The sequence below is a fragment of the Rhyacophila brunnea genome, unplaced genomic scaffold (assembly GCF_057557595.1).
Source record: "Rhyacophila brunnea isolate RB1 unplaced genomic scaffold, BYU_Rbru_1.0 scaffold_16, whole genome shotgun sequence".
Taxonomy (NCBI): Eukaryota; Metazoa; Arthropoda; class Insecta; order Trichoptera; family Rhyacophilidae; genus Rhyacophila; species Rhyacophila brunnea.
In genome coordinates this window covers 11,526,314-11,546,967 of record NW_028232816.1, presented here as the reverse complement: position 1 = coordinate 11,546,967, position 20,654 = coordinate 11,526,314, and the positions used below count along the sequence as shown (strand labels likewise).

At 34.6% G+C, this 20,654-nt stretch overlaps 1 pseudogene across 1 annotated transcript; it reads right to left on the bottom strand.

Moving 5' to 3' along the window:
- Positions 1-5,298: 5,298 nt before the first annotated feature.
- LOC147074378 (ejaculatory bulb-specific protein 3 pseudogene) lies at positions 5,299-18,522 on the bottom strand (annotated as a pseudogene). The gene is made up of 3 exons (XR_015070301.1): positions 18,297-18,522; positions 10,468-10,594; positions 5,299-5,420 (listed from the first exon to the last, which is right to left on the bottom strand). The product of XR_015070301.1 is annotated as an ejaculatory bulb-specific protein 3 pseudogene (transcript).
- Positions 18,523-20,654: the final 2,132 nt, after the last annotated feature.

The following is a 20,654-nucleotide window of genomic DNA, read 5'->3' as shown; positions in this document are numbered from 1 at the left end:
TGTCGAAACCGTCTATCTAGCTTTTAAAGGTAACACAGCCAAGAGAGGGGCTGTTAAAACAAAGCACTTTTTGACAGTCACTTTTTGTAACAATTGACCGTCTCAATATATAATACATAAATATGGTAAACTACCGTCGATAGCCGCCCTGTGTATGGAATATACCCACAGGCATAATTTATACAATAAACCCAAATAAAATAATTTATCGTTAAATCTTGGGAAAAAAAGAAAAAGTATAATAACATAAAAGCAGCATATCAAATTATGACAACAAGCTGAGTAGGTAGACGCCTGATTTTTTTTTAATGTCGTGATTCAGTGCCTGAACGGAGGTATTGCATATGTCAATAGAGGAACTATTCGAAGGAGAATGAATCCTTGATGTTGAAGAATAAACAGAGAAGTTGACTTTAAAAAAACAAACGTGAAAAAGGTTCCCTTTTATTTTGTCTGTTTTGTGGGGACACGAAACTGGATCATACCCAACAGTTCGCGGTAGTCTAAAATTGATTTTACGGTTTTAAACATTACCAAAACGTTAGCCATTTACCCAGGGCTCGAAATGGAAAATTTTACTAGATCTAGATCGAAAATTTTACTAGAACTAGATCGCTCGATAATTTACTAAAATAATTTATATAATTTTATGTATACCAGTGCCAAAACATGGACCTGATGAAAAGGGAGCGGAAGGCAATCAATGCTTTCGAAATATGGTGTTGGCGTCGAACGGTTTGTATTTCTTGGTCAGAGAACAGGACAAACCAGTCAATCATTCAAAGACTGCAGATAAAAGAACGGTTCTCGACAATATGTCTCAGATACATTCTGCAGTTTTTTAGACATAATGTTTGGCGCGGGCTGGATAACTTGGAAAGATTGATGATTTTTCGTAGCCTCCAGGGAAGGCAAAGCAGAGAAAGAGCGTCGGCGCGCTGGAGTGACCAAGTGAAGGAGCTGACTGGGGCAACATTCACTCTGCCCCGAGAGGAGTGGGAAAGTCTTGGTCACTCAAAAGATGAAAAAATTCCAAGGTGGTCACGATCCTCAGTCACGAGGAGACGACCAAGAATAGAAGTGTGGTAGATGTTTTATAATATAGGTTACCAAGGGACTGGGTGAACGGTGAAATCATCACACTTTATAAAAAAGGTGACCCTCTAAGCTGCGACAATTACCGAGGCATTACGCCACTCAGTGTTCCGGGAAAGATTTTGGCAAACATCCTCTTGATGAGAATAAGGGACCCAATAATGCACGTCCTCAGGAAAAACCAAGCCGGGTTTCTACCTGGTCGAGCGTGTGCAGACCAAATCCACAACCTTCGATATCTTCTCCAGCAGAGCCATGAGCCGAACAGAACAAGGATTATTAGAAGACTTTCGACAGTCCGGACCGCCCCTTCCTTTGGACGATACTGGGAGAATACGGGATCCCTCCCAAGATCATTGCCATAATCAAAAGCCTGCACGAGAATATCGAATGCTGTGTCAGAATTGGAGACACTGTCACGGAATGGTTCGAGGTCACGACCGGAGTCAGACAGGGTTGTGTCCTTGCACCGTTTCTCTTCATCATTCTCTTTGACTTTATACTACGGAAGTCAATACCACCCGACCGAGGCATATCTGTTACCCCAACGGTGAAGCTATGCGACCTGGAATACGCCGATGATGCTGTACTATTCGACAACTCTATCGAGGGCATTCAAGGGACAATTGACAGGTTGCATAACAACTCATCTCGCGTTGGTTGGAAAATCAACGCGAAGAAAACCAACTTCTTGTGTAATAGCACGTGTCCTGATCTAGATTTCCCTCTGATTAGCGACGGACAAAACATCGAGAGCGTCCACAGCTTCAAGTATCTGGGGGTACACATCACAGGAGATGGCATTTTGCAAAAAGAGCTCGCTATCCGAATGGGAATGGCTGGAGCAACATTCAACTCGATCCGGAATGTCTGGGACTCACGATTGTACTCGGTCAAAACCAAATGCCACCTATTCGACGCTTGCATTCTGACGGTGCTGCTTTACGGTAGCGAATCATGGTACCTTACGAAGGCTCAGAGCAACCGTATACTGAACTTCGAAAATAGATGTTTGCGACGAATACTGGGTGTGCGGTGGAATGACTTTAGGAGCAACGAGGAGATAAGAGAACGCACCAAGCAGCCTTTCATCACGCTGAAAGTGAAGAGGTGACGTTGGACCTGGCTCGGCCACGTGCAGCGGATGCCAGAAGAGAACTTTAACCTGGCTTGCCTGTTCTTCAAGCCGACCGGATTCTGGTGTCCTAGAAGGCCGCTAAATACTATCTACAGAGTGTATACGGTGGAGCTACGGGATGCTGGTTTGACCTGGAAGAAGCAAGAAGACTGGCAAGCGACAGGGATTGGAGATTGGGATTGAGGCGCTGCGTGGTGTCCATATGCCCCATTTAAGGGGCGGATATGGCCAAAGAAGGAGAAGAATAAATAAATAATAGACGAATTCAAGACCATAAATATTTAAAAGATTTATTTTAATTAGAATAATAAATGAGTTATATTAATTTCAGTAATGTGTGCTTTTTTAAGTGATCCTCAAAAATTCACCCTGTCTCAAATGGATTAATCAGATCAATAAAATTGGTATGCATAATGTTATTGTTGTAAAAAATATAAACCAGCGGTAAAGTTTTTTTTAAATAATGTTTACTATCTCAAAGATTTAAAAGCAATTAAAAAAACATACAGAAATGACTTAGAAAGGCTATAAAACAATGCAAATGTCGAGAAAATCATTCTTCTATTTGATATATCGATCAAATAATGTAAATTCTATAGAATACGTATTTATTATTTCAATTTCTGATAATTATAGCAATGGGATTCATTAAAATATCAAAGTTCTTTACTGGGTTTTGAATTTTGATAGCCAAGATAGCATCTGATTGCCCACACTACTTATGATTTTGTCTGGGTTGTTTCTCACTATCAATTTTATAAGCTCCATCTAAACAAGTAAAATAGCAATGTAATGTTGAGATAATTTGCAATCAACTAGCAAGCAGTTTAATATACTCTTTTATCAATAGATGGTACTAAATAATTTTAACAATCGTGATATTATTTTGAATATTTCATTCGAAATTTAAATAAATAAAAATGTGGGAGCATTATTAGAAATAATTACAAGATAAAAAGAACTTTTTATATACAACGTTATTAAATTTTCTGTTGAATCATATAAACTTGGCTTGACTAGCTTAAACGATCAAAAAAAGTTGTACTTCATAGAAATACTGAAATGTCATTTCATATTGATTTCCATAGTAACGTACGTATATATTATTTAATAATTTAGTTGCTAGGACCCCCTAGCACATCAAAAACCGTTAGATGATACTTTTATTTTATTTTTAAAAACAATCTATGTATATATTATGCTATTAAACGCCATAGATTTTTTTTAAATTATCTAATTATTAATTATTTTGGACAAAGTGCAGTCGTGACAACAAAATGATGCGCGAAATTTTTAAGCTATGTGATAGGAGCCTACCATATTTCATACAATTCGATAGACCGACTGAGGTTACGTGACGTAAAGTCCATACGAAAAAAATGTCACAATTCCTCGACAAATAATCGACATGTATTTACGTCATGACAGATGGCGCGCTGTGGTATATATATATATTTTTGGACCTTTGCAGATTGTTTTGTAATATGTATAATATATTCTTACATTATAGGTACGACATCTGTCGTTAGCAAATTAAATTATTTTTATAGAAAATAAAATAATCAAGTGATTATATAAATATGTTAAAATGCAATAAAAATATTTTTCTTAAGAAGGTAGGCTTTAAAATATAATCGCCTAGTATGGAGTCTTCGCCATTCGTAAATACATTTAATGATTTGGCCATATATATATATACATACAATGTTTAAGATGTCTGGTTTTAAATCCAAACGTTTTTTTATTAAACAAATAATGACATTCCACGAAGACATTTATGTATTTATTTGAGTAGAACTTTCATCTTAATTACAATTAGCACCAATACGTAAATACTACTGCGAATTCACTGGTCTCGGTTCCTCGGTCCCTCTTCGAGTGCCTTATCTTAGCATAAGATGGCGATCATCAGACAGTTTCAAGAAACACATAGTTTCTATAATTTCTACTGACAATTCTGTCATTCTTTCTAGTGATGAGTTGTATGTCACTGATAACTGTCTAAAACTTAACCTTTCAATATGTTATTTGCTATGTTACGTCGGATATTGATATATTCCACTTGCGTGAGAATAAATAATTGTGGCCGTTTGGCTCACTCTATAGACTGCTCAATGTAATATATTATTTATATTATGTGCATACTAAGTTATTTACATAACTGTATTGTTTCTTTGTATACGTTGCTACTTACACTTAAGTGATGGTAAAAGTTTATATCCTCCTCTTGATACAACGGTTCGCAGTAAATATGGAAATATCTATTACAGTTGTGGCAAATCCATAAAAATTCTGCAAGCACGCGAAATAATTGTATATAATCATCATCATCAGCCGGAATCTATCCACTAGCCACCACTCCACAATCTAGCATCTCAAAGCTGATTCCACTTCTCTCGGTCCTGTGCGTTGCGTTGCCACGTATTTCCGCAGAATCTAATCATTTCATCGATCCAGCGGCCTCTAGGTCTACCTTGCAAACGTTTTATACCTCTTGGGTACCACTGGATGACTAGATTTGTCCAACGATTGTCATTTCTTCGAGCTATGTATTCAGCCCATTTCCATTTGAGGTTTTGTATATAAGCGGTATAAAAATCGTGCCGGAAACCAAGTTCCTGTCACAGACGCAAATCGTTCCGGGACTACAAAGGGAATCGACCTGAATTTTATTTAAAATGTAGAATGATACATAGCATGGTAAAAAAAATCGATATGGAAAAAGAGGCCGGGACGAAAAAAATATGCATAAAATTAAAACGGAAACTTGACGGGATATATTTTTAGGTGTAAAAATCTATGGTCGACTTCAGGAGGGATGTTACTTTTATTGTGAAGGAAATCATGTAAAAAAAAGTCACTAGTTTGTCGTCATACGAAAACGGTCAATTTTTATTTTTTCATATTCAATAAAATCCACTTCCAAGTCCCAATCCTTGTTTCGCCACTGTGTTATGTAATCATTATTTTATCATCTAATGTTATTATATTTGAAAACAATGACTTTCCTTTAAGTTAATAATATTATGTGACATATTATTTTTAAAACAATAGATACGATTTATTTAAATTAAATTAATTTATTAAATGAGAAATTATAATTTAGTCCTCTTTGTTATCATTTTCGGTTTTTTCTTTTTCCTGTTTTTCCAAATAAGCTTTCTTGTATGTACCTTCTGGATTATACCTGTAAAGAAATAAGATTATGCATTATTATTTAAACAGATTAAGTATACATATATGTATACTTATTATTATTAAATATAATATATTTTTATTCACGCAAGATTTAACAACGTAAGTATTTTTTCATTGAAAAATGCGACCTTGCTGTTATTCCAAATCATTGATGAAAAAAGGTTGTCGACCCCCAATGTAAACTGTAAGTAATATTTAATTTAATAAAACTACAGGCCTTATACCAATTTAGTTGACAGAAAATTCCAGATTTTATCAAAATTAAATACTGTCTTGAAGCTAAGTTTTATTGCGAATGTTGTTTTCACGAGAATAAAGATTAATGAAGATTTTATTATATCGCTACTAATAAATTAGTCATGCAGTGAACAATAATTATTAACACATGGTATCCAATACATGGCTCGCGACTTTCGAAGGGGTCGCAGAGGTAATTTCTAAAGGTCAAATCATTCTCTTAAATTCTAATGAAAAGTAACATTTTGATTTCACTTTTCTTACATGTATATAAAAAAGTTATTCATTTTCAATCAAGTTAATCTTGTATGCTAACTGTTCACCGAATATTCTAAGCATTAATGGAGGCCTTCATTAGGTACTGGATCAATCTTTATTTATGATTATGTATTAATATTGTACCATAAACCAATTTCACTCTTTCTTACCTATGACATAATTTAAATTTAAAATCATACGATGTCAGGTTTATTTTCCTATTTATCTTCTCATATTATGAGGATCGGGTCATAGTCGAAACAATTTTTTATGCTAACTGTTTACCGAATATTCGAAGCATTAATGGAGGCCTTCATTAGGCATAGGATAGATATCCTTTTATGATTATATATTAATAGTTTACCATAAACCAATTTCACTCTGTCTTACTGATGACAGATAATTTAAATTTAAAATCATAAGATGTCAGGTTTATTTTTCTATTTGTCTTCGAGTATCATATGGATCGGGTCGTAGTTAAAACAGTTGTCAATATAAATGACACAGTAATGTAAACTTTGTTTCCGAATCATTGATAAGCGACATAAAAAAATCTACCATTAAAGGATTTATGATAATTGCTAATTCATATGCAAACATGGACAATGTGAGAGAAGATTGTTTTATGATTCTTGATAATAATTTAATACGTACATAATACTTATAAGAATGTCATGTTTTCAGCAATGGGACCAGCGCTCGAAATGGAAAAGTTTACGAACCGGAGCGCTCGACAATTTTCTGAAGATATTTACATAGCTATCAAATGTTATGTGTACTTTATAAAAATAAGTGTGTTAGATTTTTGTTGTTTAGTCTATCTAGCTCAAACGGTCAAATTATTTTTTCCACGAGACGGAGCGATAATTCTACCGAGTTCACGAACCGGAACGGCGCTCCGGTGCGCTCCAGTCTATTTCGAGCCCTGAATGGGACCCGATCCTTCACGTGGTCCAGTGGAAGGTGTATGTCAGTAATAAGACTCGGTATATGTTAATCTTCAGTGATGTTTATTCGTCATGGTCCCAAAGTACAGTTAACTGAGGAACTAACTCAGCAGGGTTTGATCTGCAGTGAAACAACTCTGAGAGTAGAGCTGAATTAAGTTTAAACAAGTTGAATGATATTAAAATTATTTACAATGCTATAAAATGAAATAGTTAATGAGTAATATTAATGATGCTTAATTCATGTAAGTACAAGGTTTTATATGTGTGTAGTAACACAGCTAGATAGGGTGGATAAATTGGGTGTTGATCAATAATGTAGTATTGAGTAGGTACAATGCAATAGTTGAAATCACACCTCTCGAATATTCTTAACAATGGTACATACTTAATTAGTAATTTAGGGTGTCGATGAATTAAACAAAAGACAATTTATTGTCATTACGGAGATATCATAGAGAGGGGAGTAATGGATACATAATAAGAGTTTATTATATAAATTTAATATGTAATGAAAAATTCATAATTTAGCGGGGTGTTGCAGGTCACGTGGTTATATAAAAAACTAGTCGTGACGTGAAAAACTTTGAGAGCCAGTGGCTTAAAACTCTTTTTTTTCGTGTACAACATTTTGCTGCAGACACGCTGTCGGGAGCCTCTGGTGTACACAATAATATATCTGATCACATTATTAGCGATCATTGTGTTAATATTAATTCAAAATACACAATGGTACGACAGGGCAATTAGTAAGTAATTATATTTTTTATTTTTTTATAAGTAGACTTCATTCAATCGAATCATTCGGTACTTCAGTGATTCCACGAATTTTATTGCGTGTATAGGTATAGGTTGTAGGTACATCGTCATTTTGTAGTTATATTTTAAATCTATCACATAACAATGTATTATTTTGTACCTTGTCGAAATTGTAATATAATAATATACTGTGAAAGTTGTGAACTTAACATGTCCCATAGTATAACAAAACGAGTTAATATTAATGTATCTGGAATCACGCATTACCACTTAAAACGACATCAGTCAAGAAGTTAGTAGAAGAATTACTTCAGCAAATAAATCGCAAGAAACTCTTCAAATCAAGACAATTCTCAAGAAAAGTCAAAGTATAGTATCCTTGAAGTTAACCTTCATTTTACGATGTTAAAAAAATCCGTCCGTTCCGATGATGTAACTTTAGGTTACCGTACGGGATAGACAATGTTTCAATAGCTAAAAGGGAAATTTCTATTTTGGCAACGTACATAAGTCTAATAAGGTTTCATCATCATTATTTGCTATTTATTTTATCTATAAAATGATAATAAAGGCATCGAAACTTAATTATAATCATTTATATACATTCTTATAGCCTACAATATTATCTTGATTTACCACTTACTTTCATATCCCTTTGGTCGCATATACTTTTAAATCTACCTTTTGCATGTAATGGAATGAGACGATCTGTTTGCTATGTGCATTAATATAATGCATGATAGGTAAATACAATCTGACGTATCTATACTATAATTTGAAGAATATATTTGGATGTGGCTATGTACCTATCGTCGCGTCGGTTTTTCTTTATACAAATCCACACGCGCTGTCGGATTTCGACAAAATTTGGACTGTAGACGGAGGCCAACGAGCCGAAGTGCTTGGTCGGAGTCTCAAATTTCTATATATATAAAAATGTCTATAATTAACTCCATATATATAAAAATGAATGTCTGTCTGTCTGTCCCGTATGCGTTCCTATACCATTCATCCGATTGCGATGAAACTTTTCTCAGTGCGCACACCCGCAAAGGTTCCTGAATTAGAAAAACCATATTCTTCTTCTTCATTCTATCTTCTTTTATTTGTATGGTTTATATACCATTCATCCAATTGCGATGAAACTTTCGTCAGTTGTTAAGCGCACACCCGTGAAGGTTTCTGAATTAGAAAAACTATCTTATTTGTATGCTTCCTATACCATTAATCCGATTGCAACTTTCGTCAGTTGTTGTACCCACACCCGCAAAGGTTTCTAAATTAGTACAACCATCTTCTTTTTCTATTCTATCTTCTTCTATTTGTATGCTTTCTTATACTACAATGAAACTTTGGTGAGTTGTTGTGCTCACGCCCGCAAAGGTTTCCGAATCAGTACAACCATCTTATTCTTCTTCTATTCTGTCTTCTTCTATTCGTATGTATTACTATACCATTCATCCGATTGCAATGAAAATTTAGCGAAAGGCAATAATTGATGGTGGTGTTGGCGCACAATACTTCATATTTCTTGAACGGAGCACATGACGAATCAGTAAATCATCCAGAGACTGAAGATAAAGGAACGGGTCTCGACGAGAGCTTCTGCGCGCTGGAGCGACCAAGTGAAAGAGCTAACCGGGGGCACCATTCATTCTGCCCTGAGATAAGCGGAAAATCAAGAAGGATGGAAAGTCTTGGTCGCTCAAACGATGGCAAAATTAAAAAGTGGTCACGATCCTCAGCCATGAGCTTACGACCAAGAAGAAGAGTCAACAAATGTAAGTAGGTATGTCTTATTTTAATGACTTGTATTTGATTAATTGAAAGGACCCAATGGGTTGGAAAAATAGCTGAAAACTTTATTGTCAAGAAGTCTTCACTCTTCGACAAACTTCACTCTGTAGAGGCTGACATGATCCTCTTAGGACCTGAGTAAACATGTAGGTAGCAGTAGTAGTAAGTTACATGGAGTTGGAAAATTGGGATATCAGAGTTTCCACGGACATTATTATTTTGTGAGGTCGAGATCATAATGGTCGTCTAGTTTTTGTGTTATTTTTTTTTCATTTATAATACAATGATTGATGTCATAAACCTAAATGAGCTACGTGCCGGATGAGATTGGTCACGAATTTTTTCCCCATTTTAATAACAATAACTTTAACGATTTAATGTATCACAAAAATGCCATTTGAAGGAAACGGCATTGTAATATAATATTATAATTGGAATATTTATAAACGTAATATAATATTGTAATTGAACTCGCATTGAGGAGATTCTAGAAGTATCTAAATAATAATTATAATAATTAACTATTTTTTTTATTCAGCGAATAACTCATAAGATTTAAGAATGTAACATTCTAATTATTCAACATACCTGCATAATTTTGAAAACACTTCTTAGATCTTTTTTCTATTCGTTATAATATATTTTTCAGAATTATGTATTAAATATTTCTTTTATTCAACGAATAATTCACAAGATTGAAGAATGTACCATTCTAATTATTGAACATACATAATTCTGAAAACACTTCTGAGAAAATATAGCCAATAGAAAAAATCTTTTTCGAAAAAAGTAAGACACCCGGCAGGAATCGAACCTGCGTCTCTTGGGTTTCGTGCCCTGTGCATTACCACTATGAAATTGAAACATTTAATCATTTACTTACCTAACTATTTGAAAAAAGTAATAATCATTTACTAAATTACATTCAAATCGAATCACTAAATTTTTCTTCGTTGTGTATATTATTTTTCCCCTATTTAACGTGAATGAAGTCGCGGGCGATCGCTAGTGTGAATATATAATAGTATTGTTACATACTTTATTTCCAGTTCTTCCCACCAGTCCGGCTTGTTGTCGATAATATAATGCATGACCTTCTCTGAACCAATCTGTTGTTTCTCGCTGCATTTTTCACAGTCATTGTTAATTGCATCTGGCAGATTTTCTGGAAAATACCATATAAACATATAAATTAAAGAGTGTTAGAGTTGCTACAACAGTGATCTACATACTGCTTGTGTTGATATGACATGAGACGTATGGCTTGACGCGTGAATTTTTGGTGGTAGATGAGGTGTAGACAAAGATAAAATCGTGGTTGCTTGTATGTTTTGAGATGAGAGTTTATTGATCAATACGATAATATAATAAATGCAATAATAAGAATGACAGCGTGAGATTATAATTGCGGCTATAATCTGTAATAATGCTGTACTGGTGAGATCAATGTGATAGAGAGATTGATTATATTAATGAATTGAGAGACTTGATTCGAGTGAAGGACTCGTGACAATAGTAATAATTCTCGTGACGGACTTGATGAATTGAGTGAGGATTCATGCACTGTCCTTCCAATTTATGCAAATGCAGTCTATATAATATTACAAGAGATATTGTCGTAATTAACAAGTCATGACATACCCTACTGATCTAGTTATGATTGAGGAAATGCTGACATTTAATATCGCTCTATTGTTTTGTTTTGACAATAAATTATTATATTCCGACCATGTCCGATCCTAATAGGATCATATGGGCCTCCACAGAGATTTGTATTAACAGATTTTGTTTTTACGAGAAATGGATGTCAGCCACTTGCTTAACATATTAGGTCCATACCCTGACTCACACACAAATTGAAAAACTATATGTGTACTTGCCAGACCCAGGATTCAAACCTGGGACCCACGGCGTGATAGTCCAATGCTTAAGCCGCGCGGCCACCGTAAATGTACAATAAAACATACATATTAAAGTATGTCACTCATTTAATGCTGAGTGGTATGATTGCTATATTTGAAAAATAAATATTCAAAGAATATTTGGACCAGTGTAAGAAAACCAAAAGGGGCACATGCTGCGATCTGCGAACAATTTAAGCCCAATATAGTCAATGTATTGAGGGCGCGAAGACTCAGACAGGAAGTTTATTTCGCCTCTGGAGGAAATGGGAGGATATCGTAGACACAGGTATAGCTCACGATAGAGATTCCTAAAGGACGATTGTGCTGTCGACCATGGACCCGAATGGTCTGTAGCGCCAGATTTAGTGAGTAAGTAATCACTACCGGTGAAAAATACTCATTGTGCAAACTATTTCTTGAAAATGAAATATTCACTCTGAAAAAACATAAGAAGAATCGCTGTGGAAGTTCCAGAGCAAATAGAACCAATTTGAGAAGATGCATTGAAGTTACAATATCATAATAATATTCATGTTTTGGTTCAACTTATCTAATCTCAAACAATGTCAATCTTAATTTTCATATCTCAAAATTAGGTAGATTAGGCAACGCTCCAACTTGACAGATGTACACCTACAGGATAAGTGTTAATAACTGCGATTCACAAAAATATACCAGCGAGGCTATTCTAACATATCACTTAACATACAAAAAGAGCTACATGTGATAAATATATCACATTTATCACTGTATGTATTCAGGCAGTTAATTATTACAATAAATTAACCATCCGAGCTGTCAAAAAGTGTTATCTTTTAACAGCTCCTCTCTTGGCTGTGTTAACTTTTAGAGCGAGATAGAGTAGGTCAATTTTACATACTGAGAATTGAGATGCAATATAATTACGACCGTTTTGAAAGAAAACTACGTCACGACCGCAGGCTTAATTTATAGTTCCCCGCGAACTGTCAAATATCGAGAGGCTGGTAGTGCCTTAACATTATTGTTTTATTACATGCTGTAATCGCAATTACACGACTAATAAATTTGTAGGTTATGTTGATATATTTGACGTTTCAATACAAAATGTTGGGGTTCAGTTGGATACGCCAGCACGAACATACCCGAATTTGACCGGCATGCCTACCAACCTAAATTTTCACCGTATTACGAATTTACCAATTATTTTAGATAACAGTCGATAGCCGTCGATAACCGCCTTGCGCCTAGAATGCCTTCCATGTAAATTTGAACCAATGAAAATAACGATAACGTACTAACGTGCAGATAGTACCTGAATAGTTGCGCAGATGGAAGTAAGAAAATATTAATCTAGATGGCAGTAAAAAAAAGTAGATTGTCTGAAAATTTAAAAAAAATGTATGTATGTTAACATATCGCAAAATAAGTCAAAATAAGTATACATCGAAGGAGAATTTATTGTTTAACTATGAAATAAGATGCTTATGATAAATAAGATGAGATCTGTATATATTTTAAATATATGTTGCGTTAATTATTTGATTTGCCGCCCTTTCGTAAGTCCTGCCCTTCGATAGTATGCTATAATATATGTAAGTGGTATATGTTTCAAGATAAGATTTCGTTTATGTGATATTAAATATATAAATCTCCACTCCCTTAATCCTGCTGTCCGGGTGCCCGACCCGGCGTGTATATTTTTAATCTATATAACTATAATACACGAAACTGGTTATAATCCTGTCAGAAAATAATACAACACGTATTTACTTGCACATGTCTTTGTTATAATGAAAAATAAAAGGTCAGTTCAGTGTGATCTTGATTAATTGAAAACACTTGTGACAAGTGACTTGTTGATCTTTTTGACAGCGTCGACTATAAATTAAAATTTTCCTCATGTTGGTATTTATTTAAATATATTTAATAAATAATTATACGTTCATTTACATTGTGTAGGGATTGCAATACCAAATGAATATATCAATACCGGTATTTCAGTATTTCTTATTGAATACCGGTATCAATACCGATATTTGTTAATACAAGTATACAAAAAAGTACCTATCAATAAATATAACTATTAAAATCTATTTAAAATACTATTTTACAGCAACCTAAAGTACCTACCCACATTTATTACTATGACCTTTGTAAATATTATGTACTTATAGAATGATATAGATCATGACATTTTAGATCTGCTATTTTTTACAATTAATACTATAATATAAGTCATGGTACAGAAAAATCTCTGAAATTCAACGTTTGTTTTATGTAGTATCAATATTAGATCAATAGTTAAAGAATAATTTGATATACACCCGATCCTCTTTTTGCACGGTTTCTAAATAACACTTTTTAAAAAAAAGTACCGATAATTTTTTATTTAGGTACACTGATTTTTTTGCTTTAACACGGTTTAAAAAACTAAAAAGAATAAAAATACGTATGCATGTACATATTTATAGAAAAATTGCGTTGCAATGGACCGCACGCCACTGGTGCATATATATTATGTTGTCACCGGATGCCGCCCAGACATACATACGTACATACATAGTGCCACTGGTCAGTCATATCGGATTCGATACGAGAGACGCGCTGCGTGCTTCGGCGTCAGCGTCATTAAATATTTTCAGCGATGGGAGTGATTTTTCGCCAGCGAAAAACAGCAGTAAATGGGCACGTTTATTGTCAAGTTTGGTGGCGACACTGAATGAATATAATATTTATCTATGCTAAGTTTAATTTAAATCGAAAACGATGTATTTTTATAAATACATATTTTTATTTATAAATCTAATATATAAAAATTAATAAATGTTTGTTTGTTTGTTTGTTCGTATTGTATGCGCTGCCATACCGTTCATCTTATTGCGATAAAACTTTGTTAACTTATTGCTTGCACTTCCGCGAAGAGTATAGGCTATATCTTATATATAAAAATGAATGTCTGTCTGTCTGTATGCCTGTCTGTCTGTCTGTCTTTCTGTCTGTCCCGTATGCGTTCCTATACCATTCATCCGATTGCGATGAAATTTTGGTAAGTGGTTGTATGCACACCCGCAAAGGTTTCTGAATTAGAAAAATCATCATCTTCTTCTTCTTCATCATTCTATTTTCTTTTATTCGTATGGTTCCTATACCATTCATCCGATTGCGACAAAACTTTCGTCAGTTATTGTACGCACACCCGCAAAGGTTTCTAAATTAGAAAAACCATCTTATTCTACTTCTTCTTCATTATATCTTCTTTTATTTGTATGGTTTCTATACCATTCATCTGATTGCGATGAAACTATCGTTAGTGGTTGTGCCAACATGCGAAGGTTTCTGAATTAGTACAACCATTTTCTTCTTCTTCTTCATTAGATCTTCTTTTACTCTTATGGTCCCTAAACCATTCATCCGATTGCAATTAACCCTTCGTCAGTTATTGTGGTAACACCCGTAAAGGTTTCTGAATAAGTACAACCATCTTTTTCTTCTTCTTCATCATTCTATCTTTTTTTATTTGTATGGTTCCTGTACCATTCACCCGATTGCGATGAAACCTTCGTCAGTTGTTGTGTTAACACTCGCAAAGGTTTCTGAATAAGTACAACCATCTTCTTCTTCTTCTTCTTCTTCTTCTTCTTCATCATTCTATCTTCTTCATCATTCTATCTTCTTTTATTTGTATGGTCGCTATACCATTCATTCGATTGCGATGAAACTATCGTTAGTGGTTTTTCCAACGCCTGCGAAGGTTTCTGAATTAGTACAACCATCTTCTTCTTCTTCTTATGGTCCCTATTCCATTCGTCCGATTGCAATAAAGCTTTCGTCAATAATTGTGCCAAAACCGGCGAAGGTTTCTGGAATAGAAGAAGAAGAATAACCATCTTCTTTTTCTTCTATTTTATCTTCTTCTATTCACAATGAAACTTTAGTGAGTTGTTGTGCGCATGCCCACGAAGATTTCTGAATTAGAAAATCATCTTCTTCTTCTATTCGTATGCGTTTCTATACCATTCATCCGATTGCGATGAAACTTTTGTCAGTTGTTGTGCGCACACCTGCGAAGGTTTCTAAATTAGTATAATATAAAATACAACGTTTGTTGTTTGTTTGTTCCATGCAATTTTGATTTTTTTTACTGCACATTAATAACATTAATAAGGTTTGCATATTTTGGATTCGATTTTAATTTAGTGGTCTTTTGTTTGACCATTACTCCTATTAGAATTATTTTCATATTGCCATATTGTATAACACAGATATTTTAATATTAAAAAAATAATTACCTCTTATTATTTTTTAAATATCTAAGATAAATATAACCACGAAGCGACCATGTGCGAAGCCGGGTACTTCAGCTAGTAATAAATAAATTCGATTTATTTTTGAGTTCAAGAATTTCGTATTTTGAGTTGATTTTAGTAATGGAACCTATCTACCATTTTTGTATGGGCACCTTATCTTTTTTTACACGGTTTTGTTTTGCACGGTATTCTTTGGAACGTATCTCCCGTGCAAAAAGAGGATCGGGTGTATTTGCCACGATAGTTTTCTTTTTCGAAATATGTTAATTCATCGAAACAATTTTATTCTAGAAGTATTAAGTTGAGGGATTTTGTTTTAATATTATTTAACTTTTGCTGATTTCAGTCAAAATATTATTTGCGTTTTGGCAGCGTAAAACTTATACACTAAATTTAATATACAATACTACTAGTAGTAAGTAATAAAAAAACAACATTAAATTCATTGCTAAAAAACATATACGCGTATGGTTTCTTAATACCGAAAATACAGGTACATATTTTAGATTTTTGAAACCGGTATTTTGGTATCGATATACCGGTTGAATACCGGTTTTGAAATACTGGTATTGCAATCCCTAATTGTGTTAGAATCACACTGAAATCACGATAGTAATACGTAACATTTATGAAAACGTAGTATTATTTTTTTACACTAGAACACTGGATGAACATTGGCCGCGTCAAATAGACTTATCACCTCTTCTACTGTAGTAAATTATTCTTAGTGATCGAAAGTAAGCGCGCACACAGAAAAATGGTTTGATGGGTCCACATTGAAAAATATCCATAATATATTTTAATGATTTTTGAGACGGTGGAAGGGGGCGGGTTAAAAAAATCAAATATATGCCACTGACTTCCAAATTTACACCTAATATATTCCGCATACCCAGACACCCCGCATTTTCATTCTATCAATACATATTTAGCCTGCAGGTGTAACTAAGGGTGTTCACCTACGAGTTATTGCGAGCTACCTAGGTTCCCACCACCACCCGTCATGTATGTATAGCCGTGAATATGCACGGCCGCCTTCCATGATGCTATAGACGTGTCTGAAAGAAGTGATTTTAAGTGCTCATTCCATCCCGAGACGGAGCCGCATGGGACTGATGCTGCAACCATGCACCGTAGTGGTTAAAGAAGGAAGTTAATGTCGCAACCATGAATAATAAAATATTATCGAATGCTATCGGTCATAATTATTAGGAGCGTTAGTGTCCGTTTGTGTCATCCGCGCTGTCTTATATTTCAGACAAACCGCACCATAATATTAAACCAAACTTTGGATGCCCCACCCCAGATAGTGGCGCCAATTTATGAGTGCCACGGGTCTTCCAGTGGTCGCAAGCTTTGCGTGTCGTAGAATTCCGAGAGGAGTGAGCCCAACTCGTTCATATGGTGTTCGACGGCCAAATCATCCAGATCACGATCCTCAGTCATGGGGTAATTATAAAGAATAAGAAGATGTAACGTACCATTTACTTTATTAAATTATATTTTTTCATTTCCGGTGGGGGGGTCCAAACCCGAAAACACCCCCTTATATGCCGTGAAACTTGTACGTATGCAGTTCGCCGTATCCCACTCCACCGTGAAATATTGTACTTATCGAAAATATATAGCCGTACATGAAAGACCGTCCAACCTCTTTGGGTCTGACATAAAATTCATGTCGAAATAAAACACGGTTCTTGTCGGTTTACACTTTACAGGAAGCCAACAGCAAACAAATTTTGAAAATAGCCGATATGCCGGATTATTTGTTAGGTTAGGTTAGGTTTTCATTATAGAATTCATGAATTTTACCAAAATCAGTTATGATAATTGAATTAATATTCTAATTTGATCTAATAAAATTGCAAACCGTATAGTATAATATGGTCACCTCTTTCCGATAAGAAAGCTCACGGCGAACTGTGTCACGGTGAAATGTTTTACGTACAATTTATATGTAACCCTAATATGCGCGTCTAATCGCAAGTAGGATCTATGTCACCGCAGTCGTGATTTTCCTACAAGTAATTATCGTACTCTATCTCACTAGCTATTAACGCGGACATCTCGAACCACGTTAAGAAATATCACGCCTGACAGTTCATAACCCGGGATAATTGACAATTCGGAATACGACTCATCCCTTTTTTATTAGTTTTGGCATTATGTGATATGGACTCTGGCAAGGGAGCGTGATGCCTTTGAGATGTGATGTTGGCGCCGAATGCTTAGTATTTCTTGGATAAAGTACAAGACGAATTAGTCAATCATTCAGAGACTGCAGATAAAGGAACGGCTCTCAAAAATATGTCTGAGACGAATTCTGCAGTTTTTTTGACATATCTTGGACATAACCTGGAGAGTCTGGTGGTTTTGGGTGGCTTCCAGGGAAGGCGCAGCAGAGAAAGAGCGTCTGCGCGCTGGAGAAACCAAATGAAAGAGTTGAATGGGGGGGGGGGGGGGGGGGGCACCATTCATTCTCTACCCTGAGAGTAGCGGAATATCGAGAATGATGGAAAGTCTTGGTCGCTCAAAGGATGGCAAAATTAAAAAGTGGTCACGATCGTCAGCCATGAGTGTACGACGAAGAAGGAGAAGAAAAGTTCTGCTGGTATGCATAGTACTAGTGACATATAAATTTAACAGATTTCCATCAAATAATTATTAATCTTACGTTTCAACTCTTTTCCGTCAGGCGAGCATCTTCCAGTATCCAGCAGACACGATACATAATTGGCCAAAAGCCTATCGCTGCGTAAGATCTCGTCCAAGTCGACATTGTCGTACTGTGTAGGATATGTGACGTTGGTGACGCCTTCCGTCTCCAGCGCCTCAGGATGTGCGCAGGAGATTAATGCAGTCAAAAGTATTGCGACCGCAACGATGTTTTGTAGTCCCATTTTATGGCTGTGAAAAATTCAAAACCTGTTTTATTGCTGAGTAAAGATGCATTTATATACTTCGGTACCTGAACAGTTCAGTATCCGTAATTTATAATATCATAATAAAATACACCAGCAAAACTTTATGTAGGTAATTGTTTTTATTATGATATGTTTTACGACCATGTCCGATCCTAATAAGATCATAATATGGGCCTCCACAAAGTAAAGGTTTTTATGAACAGATTTTTGTTTTTATGAAATTTGATGTCAGCCATTTGCTCACCCTATTAGGTCCATACTCTGACTCATACACAAATTGAAAAACAATATGTGTACTTGCCAGACCCAGAATTCGAACCTGGGACCCACAACATTATAGGCAGACGCTTAAGCCGCGCGGTCATCGTGGACTGTTTTGGATATGTATTGAGGTGTTTTGGTTTAATATCGTTTTATTTGTGAATTATAATAATATGTATTACGTATATTATATATGTATGTGCAGTGGTGATTTTCCATGTACATCCATGATGGCCGCGTGGCTTAAACTCCGGCCTATAGAGTCGAGGGTCCCAGGTTCGAATCCTGGGTCTAGCAAGTACACATATTGTTTTTCAATTTGTGTATGAGTCAGAGTATGGACCTAATAGGTTGAGCAAATGGCTGACATCCATTTCTCGTAAAAATAAAATCTGTTAATACAAACCTCCACTCTGTGGAGGCCCATATGATCCTATCAGGGTCGGACATGGTCGAAAGAAAGATTTTCCATGTAGCAGTAGTTTCATCAAAAAGTATTAAGACTCAAAAAGATGCGTGTTTTTCTCAATTTGGATGTAAAAAATCAACCTATATCATATCACTTTTATTTGCCTTCTTATCTATTGGTTTTTATTGTGGTATTAGGCGTTATGCCAAATATGCACCTTTCAATGCTACGTTACACTACTTGTACTACTTGGATTTCTATTACATTAAGGGTTTATTTTTCATATACATACGTGAGCACTAGTAGCGCATATTTGTTGAACATTTTATACACAAAAACGCTTCATACACAATTTTGAAGATTTAATTTAAGCACGAAATACTAATATGGTTCTGAGAGGTTTCTTAACGAATGTATTAGGTTGAAACCTAGCATGAAAACACACATTAAAAAGACAACATAGGCTCAAAAGCATGATTAGAAGTCATGGAGAAGCTTCAGTTGCGCACTTTACTACTTATCCACCGCTGGTGCATACATTATGTAAGTTTTTTTTAATGATCAAATACGATAGTTAAACTTTTAGTGGATATCGTTCGCTTGTTGACAGCTTCAAATTCTGGAAAGCTATCAAAATCAACATCAATACGGTTATAGTCGCCAAGTTTTCGGACAAATTATATGATATGGATATGGCTTAAATACACATAGTACGTAACAACTATGCTGTATTCTTTACTATTACTGTACTGAAGTATGTGAGTTCACCTTTAACAAAAATTAATAACAACATTGTCTTACTAATTACGTGCCTTGATTAATTCCAAAGAGTTATAGTTATATGGTAGCATGCATTAATATGATACTTAAATATGATTATACAATGGTAAATAAAATTCAATGCGAAACTTTGCAATCTGCATAATATTATATCTTGCATGAACTTCTTGTTAAATTGGGGCAATATTATCAACAAAAAAAATACGTTTAAGGGGATAAGTGGTATTAATAGGTCGAAAACAAAAAAAATAACAATTTTTAAAATTTATGTAAAAAATATTTATGTCGTAATAATAATTATTATTTTAAACATCTGTTCTAAAATTGAGCACGAAGCCATATTTCGTTTTATGAATTATCAATTGTTATTAAACTTTTTCAAAATATTATAATATATTATTATGTATATTTGATGTTCACTAATATGTTCGGTAAAGGTTCCTATTGATGGTTATACGTAAATTTATCATCTATATTTATGGCTCATTTATTAAATGCTATATGCTTATTTATATAAAAGGTATATTATATATATTAAAACAACATTAAAAGTAAGATTAATTGACAAAACTATACGAGGGTCACAAGAAAACATATTAAACAACATTAAATTGATAATTTTGTTTGAAAAAAATATATTGAACAATACAAAATCACG